This window comes from Rhinolophus hipposideros (assembly GCF_964194185.1).
Source record: "Rhinolophus hipposideros genome assembly, chromosome: 6".
Classification (NCBI taxonomy): Eukaryota; Metazoa; Chordata; class Mammalia; order Chiroptera; family Rhinolophidae; genus Rhinolophus; species Rhinolophus hipposideros.
In genome coordinates this window covers 34,656,814-34,667,623 of record NC_138052.1, presented here as the reverse complement: position 1 = coordinate 34,667,623, position 10,810 = coordinate 34,656,814, and the positions used below count along the sequence as shown (strand labels likewise).

The window sequence follows — 10,810 nt, the reverse complement described above, 5'->3', positions numbered from 1 at the left end:
TAAACAAACTCCAAGTATTTAAGGAAAATTCCAAGTGTTGAATTTATGGAGTTATGTTAATAAACTTTTTCAATTTGTGATAAAAAATGCACATGACTACTTAATACATAACAGAGTCCTCAGATCACTAAGAAATAATCTGAGATGTTTAGGGATTTAGAAGTGGAGTGAAATAATAAGAATCTAGTTTTAAAAAAGATATTATGACCAATTTACTTTTTTTTTAATCTTCTAATTGGGTGTTCACTTAAACTGTACATTTTAACAATTGAAATAATAAGTGTGACATGTCATTGGTAATATTTTCTGAAAATGAGAAGCTAACACATAGAAGCCTAAAAAGGCTAAAAGTGGGATTTTAGTAAGATTCTAAAAATGATAAAGTATCACCTTTTGGTATTTCAATATTAAATTATCTTAAATTTAATGTCTCATTATATTGTATTGTTAGGTATCATTTGAAGAGGAATTGTGATTAACCAATTCCCTGCGGTTAGTCTATTTCAATATTAAAACAAAATTTTTATTTTCAAATGTTGAAACCTATCACTCAACAAGCAGAAAATTAGGCTAAAAATGGCAATCAGATGTGTAATTAAATAGAATAGCTTTGTTCCCCAGGGATCTTTAATGAATTATGTTTACCTTAATTTCCATACATACCTGGTAATTATAGCATTTGCATAGTTTTAACCATGTTGTCTCATAATATTGTCCTATAAAAACAAATCTTACATATTTTTGGGTTTTAGACATATGTAACATGATATTGACCATATGCTGAAACTCAAAAATATTTGAGTCAAGAGAAAAGACTCCTAATGAGACTACTTCAATTGAAAAGCTCTGCTTCTGCTTTTGAAAGTAATAAATTATATTTGCTCATGAGAACGTTATATTTTTTTTTCAGAGAGTGTCTATTTCTATCAGTTAAAATATATTTTGCCATGATTTTTGGTGAAAAGTAATTAGAACAATGGGGAAATATCTATTATATTACCTTTCCAGCTTATAATATTATGTATCATTTACACGTACTAGTATGTTCTTTCATTGAAATTGTCTTTCATGTAAATTTGACAATGGCTCTTTTCAGAACTGGGAAAATATGAAATAATTTGGCATCTATTGTCAGGAATTACAAGAAAAGAATAAATCTATGTGTATGCAGAAACAGTTTAACTGTATTGTTTTCAATAATGTGAGTTAATCTCTCTCTCTTGGTTCTTCAATTCAGACATCATTTATCCTCCCGTACTTTAAGATATCCTTGAAGGTATAAAGAACTGTTGTAACCATTTAACTTTATCCCCCTATCTCACTCCCTTAGTTTTGTGCTTAATATTTTTCCTTTGAGTAGCACTTAAGAAGAGCTAATTCTGGACAGAAAGAAATTAGGCAAACCTCCACTCTCAGAAAGGCATTGAGTTGGTACATAGTTGTTTCTAGTGCCTGGGTCCTGACCTTAAATAACCTGTACTTAGCTTGGGTTCCTTGTTCTTTCTGTTCTTTTTTAACCAGATTTTTTAAATTTTTTATTTATTTATTTATTTTTTAATCTGAGTATTGGTAACGTGGTTATCCATACAATTTTGTCAACAAACAATCTTTCAATTGACTTCATGGACTTGCCCCTTGTTGGTCTAGTTGCATAAAATTATCTGGCAACACCTTCCTTTTCCTCTCTTTATTGCTGCCCACTTGTTTGTTCTTACCTTAAGGAACTTCTGCCCACTTCCAAGTGGCTGAACTTATGCTTTGGTCCCTTCTGTCCCTCATATCCTACCAACCCTGTCCTGATGTCTCTAAAGTCCTTGCTTGACAAAATCTGCAGATTGTTTTAGTGCAGAGTATTTAAGTTGTTGGCTAGGTGGGGATGAAGAAAAATTGAGGATGTTTGAATATACTCAAACAGAGTAATTCAGTTAAGACTGAAGTGACTATATAGTAAATGGGTTTCCAGAATTAAATCCAACCAAACATCCTAATTTTGTTGTATGTTTTTGTTTGATTTTGTTCTTTTAGTTAGGTAGTACAAAATAATAACAATATAGTCATCGTGTAACTATAACTTTAGTCTGCTTGTTCTAGAGTGGATGTTTATATTTAACATAAATATCACAGAACCATCTGAAGTATGTCCTAAAGAAATGGATTATTTGGCCAAAAACATTTAGCGTTATGATTCACATTAGATTGTCTTGTTAGGATGTTTACAATGTATATTATTATATTAAGATCCTGTAGTTTAAAAATATATATGAGTATGTTTGTTTAAACCATTATCTCCCAAATAAATTTTGGAAAGAAACCACACCATTCTCCTATTTTTGTGGAAGTGTATAATATTACATTGTGTTCACATAATACACTTCAGAACAATTATCACTAGATCTATGTTGTTTTTTTCCATCACTCATTCTAGAAATGAGTAGAAATGGCCTCTGAGTACTAAGTTTCAAGAGCTTTGACTGCTTGTCTTGTTCATATTGCTTAGTACTCAACTTCCAACTGAATGACTATCCATTTTGTTTAACTCCATAGCTTGAGAATAATAGAAAGAACCTGTGTGTTGGATCCAAACAAAGACAGACCTAGTTCTTGATTTTTCTACTTACTATCTATGTAGTCCTGGAAAACTTCATTAAACGTTCTGAGTCACAGATTTCTCATCTGAAAGCAGCTTTCATAGAGATTTTCTTGTCCTGCAGAGAATGAAATGAGACGAGATATATTAAGTACACAGCACAGTGCGTGGGACATAGGATTCAATAAATGTTAGCAGTTGCTGAGGGCCATTTGTATTTTCTAAAAGTCATTGCTCTGAATAATATTCTTTCTGAGCACATGATAGAATTAAAAATCATGGATTCAAACTTGTTTCATAAGTGAGAAAATGAACATGGGCTTTTTAAATGTTATTTTGTTGTATGATAATAGACTTATCTAAAGACTTAGTCAAAATTTAAGTTAAATTTAACAGTTAAGAAAGATAATGCCTCTTTTAGATAATGTTATTTAACATAATTCTTGTTGATAAAGATACATCAGCATTCTTTTTTTATCTAGATATCAGTCAAAAGATCAAGAAACACGTGGGAGAAAGGTTTCTTAAACTTTCAGGGTATTGATTTTTATGACATTGTTATATAAGGTTATATTTAAAGGATTTTTAAGTTTTTTTTCCCTTTTTTTAAGATTCTTATTAAAATGTAGGTACCATACAATATTATATTAGTTTCAGGTGTAACCATAGTTATTCAGTATTTATGTACCTAAAGAAGTGATCACCATAAGTCCAGCAACCATCTGACACTGTACAATGTTTCCATAATATTATTGACTATATTCTCTATGCTGTATATTACATCCCATGACTTATTTGTTTTATACCTGGAAATTTGAACCTCTTATTCCCCTTGAACTTTTTCCTTCCTTTCTTAATTTTTCAATAACAGTTGACATTCAATATTATTTTATATTAATTTCAGGTAAATAGCCTAGTTGTTAGGCACATAATTTAAGAAGTGATCCCCCTGACTAGTCTAGTACCTCCCCGGCACTATACACAGTTACAACCATATTATTGATTATATTCCCTATGCTTTACTTTACAGGTCCATGACTATTTTGTAACTACCAATTTGTGCTTAATCCCTTCACCTTTTTTACCATGTCACCAAACCTCCTCCCATTTATCACCCCAATAAATCTAGTACCCATTTGACACCGTACATATTTATTGCAATATTATTGACCATATTCCTTATACCCTACATCCTCATGACTACATTTTAACAACCAGTTTGTACTTCTTAATCCCATCCCGTTTTTCACCCATTCACAATCACTCTCCCACTTGGCAAACCATCAAAATGTTCCCTGTATCTGAGTTTGTTTGTTTTATTTGTTTATTTATTTTGTTTTTTAAATTCCACATAAAAGCAAAATCATATTTCATATGTCTTTCACTGTTTTACATACTTCACTCAGCAAAATGCCATTTAGGTCTATCCAAGAACTGCAAATGGCAAGAACCCATTCTCTTCCCTAGCAGAGCAATATTGCATTGTATATACAAGGTCTTATTGTATATAAGTTTGAGAACTTGCCACCATGCACTAACATTGGCAGCACTGTACAAACAGCTCGGTAAGGCTTCCTAACCTTGGTATATCAGTGTTTCAATGCTGTGTTCATGTCAATGTGTGGCAGTGTCTTTTGAGTGGCATTCATTATTGCTGCATGTTTTTGTGTGCCTTTGAAAGAATGTCTGAGCTCGAATTAGAGCAAGGAACAAAGGTTCAATTTCTTGTTAAATTTGGAAAGAGAGGAAGTAAAATCAGGGACAGGTTAGTCCAAGTTCATGGAGATAATGCCATAAAGAAAATAGCAGTGTTCAAATGGATTAAATGTTTTCTGAGGGGAAAGAACATGTCACTGATGAAGAGAGATCAGGGAGGCCAGTAACAAGCAGAACTGACAAAATCATTGCAAAAATTCATGGAATTGTGCGTCAAAATTTTCGGCTGATTGTGAAAAGCATAGCAGACCAAGTAAACATTGATAGAGAAACAGGAAAATCTTCATTGAAAATCTTGGCATGAGAAAGTTGTGTTCAAAAATGGTCCTGAAGGAGCTCACTGATGAACAAAAGCAAAGGAGAGTTGAAGTTTGCCAGGACCTTTTGGAGAGGCAAGACGTCTTCCGGACCGTGTTATCACTGGTGATGAAACACAGGTGTACCAATACTACCCTGAAACAAAGCATCAAAGTGCACAAATAAAAGTCAGCCAGTTCTCCATTACCAAAACAGTTCTGTCTGTCCAAATCAAAGCTGTGAAAGAACTTTGAGATTTGAAAAATGGATAGCCCCATTCAGAACGAATGATATATAATTATATACATTAATTTCAAACATCCCCTTTACAGACCAGCAGATACTGAGCCTTGATGTTCAGATCCTCCTTCAAAGCCTCATCTGACAGCTCACAGCGCACTCTCCAGGAATTTTCTGCAGCCAAAGAAAACTGCCTCATCCATTGTGACATACCTTCTCCGATACAGCCAGCATCCTGAGACTGCTTATATGGGGCGTTTTAAAAGGTCCAGGCACTTGTCAAAAATGACAAACATGAGGGGTGCTAGCACGCAGCTCTGCAGCTCCCTGAATAAGTAATTAAGGCCTCTGTTGCTGCTGTCTAGTCCTCCTCTCCTTTCCTCACGTTGTCATTTATTTCCCAAAACACCAAGTATTAAACTCTCCTGCTTGCAAACCTGATTTTTAGTTTGTTTCACTAGGGAAACCAACCAACACAAATCCTGAAAGATATTCTGACATGATTCTGTTACAATTCAAAGCAGTTAAGTCTTCCTCCAACTCTGCTGTATCGCCAAACCTCTGTTAAAAAAAAAAAAAAAAAAGTAAATTTTGAGCAAGAAAAAGCTATACCAATGAAAAATGAAGGCTCTATGATGGAAAAAGTTGATAATAATCATGTAAAGTAATTGATCTCTTATGGGAAAAATGTATCTGAAAGCTCTAGTATCCCCAATAGTTTTTAAGTGCTAATAAATAGTCAATTAAATCAATTAAATCTTTCATATTTATCCACGTGAAACTGACATATGAAGGCCTCCCATTCCCTGTTACCCAATCATAGTTCCTGAAAATCACACATGGAATCACTCTGAAACATGCCTTCTAGCACAGCAAACATTGTAGTCCCGATGTTTTTATTAGTTTATTGGCAGGAAGTGATTTGGTATCTATCTAAAAACCAATAGGTATTGATTAAACTGAAAACCCTTTTTAAAGTGTTGATTAGATTGCAAGCAATGCACTTGATAATGAAAAGTATGGGTGTTCTTTAGTAATGAGGAAAGAATTGCATTTGATTCTTCGGCAACCAACTGGAAGAAAAAAGAAAATAAAGAATGACAAAGATAATAAAGGGAAGTTCCACTGCATATCAGCTAGATATATTTTATTTCTAAAATATGTTTAAGCCTGCATACTTACTTGAAGATATAAAAGCCCATAATTTATGCAAAGATTTAAAAAAAATCCTCTTGAAGTACCAATTCAGTGACCCGCCATTAAAATGGAAACAAAACCTTAGAGATCAAGATTCAGAGATAGCTCTTAACTCATGGATAATCTCATAAAAACCTAACAATTTTTTTTTTCCTCTGAGGTTTTAATCTAATAATTTACAGCCTCTTAGGCTCAGACTCCCCTCTGATTTGAAAAAAAAAATGAAATTCTATATTTGGAAAAATATATTACTATTGTCTATAAACTGATAAGAATTCTAAAAAGAGCAAGATGAGAATTATAATAAAGTAAATGCATGCTCTAAGAAAAATAAACAGTGTCCTTCTTAAGAACAATTTAGCTGATTTGGTAGAGCCTATGTTCCCAGAACAGATAAAACTATATTAAATTCCCAACTCCTCTATTTATTTTCTCTGTGATTTTGGCACATCAGAGACTTAACTCTCTCCAGTGGGAATGTTAAAGTACTTTTATCATAGGATACTTATAAGAATTAACGAAGATTTCCTGTGCAAAGTGTTTATTTCAGAGGTTGCAGGGTAGATTAACATTTCACTAACTATTATTTATTTGAGCCACTTCCAATACTTGAAATTTATTATTAATCTTATCTTAGCACTCAAGTCACTTTTCCAATAATCCTAATATATTTTAATCAAAATCAATCATTGTAAAATTAAGATTATATTTTAAATATATTCATATAATGCATAAATGCTATTTTCAATAAATAATTACACACATACACATAGTATGAATAAACAGTATTTTTAAAATCCTTATTTTTCTCCACAGGATTGTGTGAATCCTAATACTTCGTAAGTCTTTCTCATCTAATTTTAGTACTGTGTTGCCCAAGGTAAAATTTAGGTACTCTGATATACTCTAAAACTGATTTGTAATTGCCATATCATTATTTTGGCATCTCAAGATCTTTTAAGAGTCTCTTATGTAAAATACAAATGTATTGTGATTGATTGGTGGGTATACAAAGTCTTCTCTATCAAAACAAACAAACAAAAAACCAAAAATACTGTTCACTTTTATTCCAAAGTATGAAAGTATAGATTACTACCTCAATTTGAGAAAGCCAACATTATAGAATTAAATGAACATCAAAGAAACAAAGCTAAAAAAACTATTCATTTACTGAAGTATTTATTTCAAATAGAAACAAGGAAAAATTCAAGCATAATAAACGCAGTAGTTAGAAACTACTGAGAGAAGAAAAAAATCAGAGAAGTAGGAAACAAACATAAAATGGAGAAATCCATAAATTATAAAGTTGAACCTTTATAAGAAAATCCATTAATATCTTAACTTGAATGAGCTAAGAGAAAACACATATTGAAGACATCAGAAATACCAGCAACAAATTGCATATAAAAAATTAAAAACGATACTACTTACAAAAGTGTAAAGATATCAAATACCTGAAAATAAAACTACCTTAATCTGTGTAAGTTCTCTAAAAATAAAACAAAATGAAAAACCTGCAAAACATGTTTGGGAGAAATTAAAGACTAGTTAGGATGATGCTATATTCATGGATTTGAAGACAGCATTACAAATATTTTAATTTTTGGCAAATTGATCTACAGATTTAATGTAATTCCCAGTAGATTGTTTTATAAAAGTAGACATACCAATTTTATAATATACATGAAAATACAAACGACCAATACTAACCAATGCAATCATGTTGTTGGAGGACTGACAGCACCAGATATTCAACTGGCATCAAATTCCAGTGAGAGTAAACAGTGAGGTATTGACACATGTATAAGCTGATCAATGCACCAGAATATATAGTTGAGTCACACCCATACATATAAAGTCAGCTGATTATGATATGGCAGGAAAGAGAAAAACTAAGAAATTGGATTTCATTAAAATTAAGAAATTCTGTATTTTAAAAGACACTATTAAGAATTTGAAAAGGTAAGTCATAGAGAAAAGATTATATGTAAATGTATACAAGTTTTTGTGCATACATACAAGCATGAATGACAAAATTCAAGAATACATAAAGAAGTATTTCATATCAACATTTAGGTAGACAGTCCAATAAAAAAAAATGGCTAAATACTTGGGTAGGTACTTCAAATAAAGGCCATCCAAATGATCTGTAATGAGGAAAACATGCTCAACCTCATTCATTATCAGGAAAAAAATCAATATAACAACAATGAAATACTTTCTATACTCAGTAGAATGACTAAAATATAACAAAACACTGACATCTCTAAGTGTTGGTAAGGATCTGGAACTCCAATGCATCTGATGGTGCGAGTGTAACTTGTTATACTTCCTTTGGAAAATTGTTTGCAACATTTATTGAAGCTAAACATGTTTTGTAAAGTAGCAATTCTACACTTTTGTATATGCTTAACAGGATGCTTACATAGTTCATCAAAATACATGGAAAAATACTTCTATCAGCATTATTTACAATAACTAATATGTTCATCTATATTAACCAGATATAGAATGACATATTCATATAATGGGATTCTTTACATCAATGAAAATGACCGAGCTACAGTTATGTGTACAACATTGATAAATCTCACTAACATAATGTTAAACAAAAAAGGTAGACAAAAATGTGTACATACAGTGTGATACAGCAAAGGTAGTATATGGTGATAGACATTTATCAGCAGGACATCTTCCAAGGTGAAAGGAAGACTGAAACACATTTAATCATGTTAAATTGTGAATGAGTAATAAGATTCACAACTCTTAGGAATGGAGCATATTAGATTTCTTCTCTTTAGTTTCTTATTTATTTATTTATTTATTTATTTATTTATTTATCTTTGATATCTGATTTTTTTTTTTATTTGTTACTCTTAGAAAATCTGATTTTGACTGGACTCAGAAGTAGAAGCCCTGAGAGGACAGCCTGTGTCTCTTGACAATCTATTCCTGGAGTTTTTCTTTGGCCTCCTTCATTCTCTTGGCCAAAAGTTTAGCATATTCTGTGTCCTCTTCCTTATTTTTCTTAGTATGCTGTTTCTTCAGAGCAGTATGCTGGCATCTGTGTTACAAAATGCATGGAATAACAAGACGCTGAATGCTGGGTACTTTGGTCCTAGGTTTCTTACCTCCTTTGTTTAGGGACTTTCTCACAACATATTGGCAGACATCATCTTTAGAGAGATTGAAAAGTTTGTAGATTCTGCTAGCTCTTTTGAGCCCCAAGTAACAAAGCACAGTAGTATCAGTGAGACCAAGAATATCTTTCTCCCTTCTTATTACATTGACCAAGTTTAGAATACACGGATTGGCATCCACAATGCAACCCTGACCAGATTGGGGCTTGCTCTCTCCAGTCCTCCTTGGTCTAAAACAAGAATGCCCCTTACTCAGGAGCAGGCGGACACTGCCATGGGTCAAGGCACCTTGCTTCATGGAGAATCCTTGTTTGTCATTCCCTTCACTGATTCAAACCACATCACCCTTCCATTATTCACCCAGAGCATCAGCAGCAACTTCTGTGGCCACACGCTTCTCATAAAACATAGGAATTTTGCTTTCAGCATCCACTTCAATGAGTTTCTGGCAGCCAGTGGCTGGGAAAGAGATGTTCAGCTTCATCCTAAAGCTGCTGACTGCCTCCAAGGTGACACGAAAAAGAGTTCTAATGTATTTTTTTAAATCAAGTTTCTAAACTATAAAAATGTCATTGCCTTTAGTAGCAAATGGTGATGAACACTGAACAAGTAGATTCTGAAAGAAATATGACCCACTATGCTAACTCCATTGACCCAAATTTACCCTGTTTTAAAGATCTGCTTCAGCCCATGAATCTGAACTAAAGCATTTGTGTTCAGAATAATGCAACTAAGATTCACTTAAATTTTCCTTATTTTATTTCCCTATAAACTAAATATCAGTACCTTAAAAATGTGATGCTTGGCATCCAAATTAAATGATGACCTCTGGTTTGTCATGTTCTGAACCGATTTTTAATCTTCCCCAGTAGAAGCTTATAGCAGAATGACTAGCAAAATAAAAAAAATATATATATATATTTTTAATTACGATATTGATTCACTCGTCACCTGAATAATGTTGAAACACATAGAGATTTGTTTTTTTAAACCTGACCTCAGGGAACACAGCCAAAATTGTCAAGCGCCCAGCTGTGCTCATTTTCTGCCACAATCTAAATTGTACACTCATGCATGTTACTGTCCCCCCTTCTTTTATTATGTGTTGCACAGTGTGTAATTTTTCTAAAACAAGCCCTTTAATTATACATTGCCAAAAGTGTCACCTACTGTTAAATGATTCCTGTGTTGCAGACAGAGAAACCATGGTTCCCGCAAGGTTCTGAAGTTTCCATTACGTGCACAGACCACAAGAGCAGCTGTTAACAAATCTGTTGGTGGTTTTGTGTAAAAAGGAGCCAGGCTGTGCTCCTGCTGTACTTTTGGTCAGAGAAAGCAATTTTCATTTTGACAGACTTAGTGGGCAAGAGAAAAGACAGCACAGGTATAATAATAGCTCAACATAAAACATTTGGCCCAATATATTACTAATATTGAAAGTTTGATTAATGAGCAGTGATCAGAAAGAAATTTATTTTGGGGGAACAGTCATATCAAAACTATATACTGATCAATTGAATAAGAATGCAATATTTATGAAAGAATGCAGTATTTTTAAAAGAAATGCAAAATTAAATATTCCATTAAACTCTTTAACATGAATCAAAATCAAGCAGAATTAGACAAATTTGTG

General features: G+C 32.7%; 1 pseudogene across 1 annotated transcript; it reads right to left on the bottom strand.

Annotated features, from left to right (window-relative positions):
• Window positions 1-8,900: 8,900 nt before the first annotated feature.
• Window positions 8,901-9,661, bottom strand: LOC308498525 (small ribosomal subunit protein eS6-like; annotated as a pseudogene). Its single transcript has one exon. The product of its transcript is annotated as a small ribosomal subunit protein eS6-like (transcript).
• Between the last annotated feature and the right edge of the window lie 1,149 nt (window positions 9,662-10,810).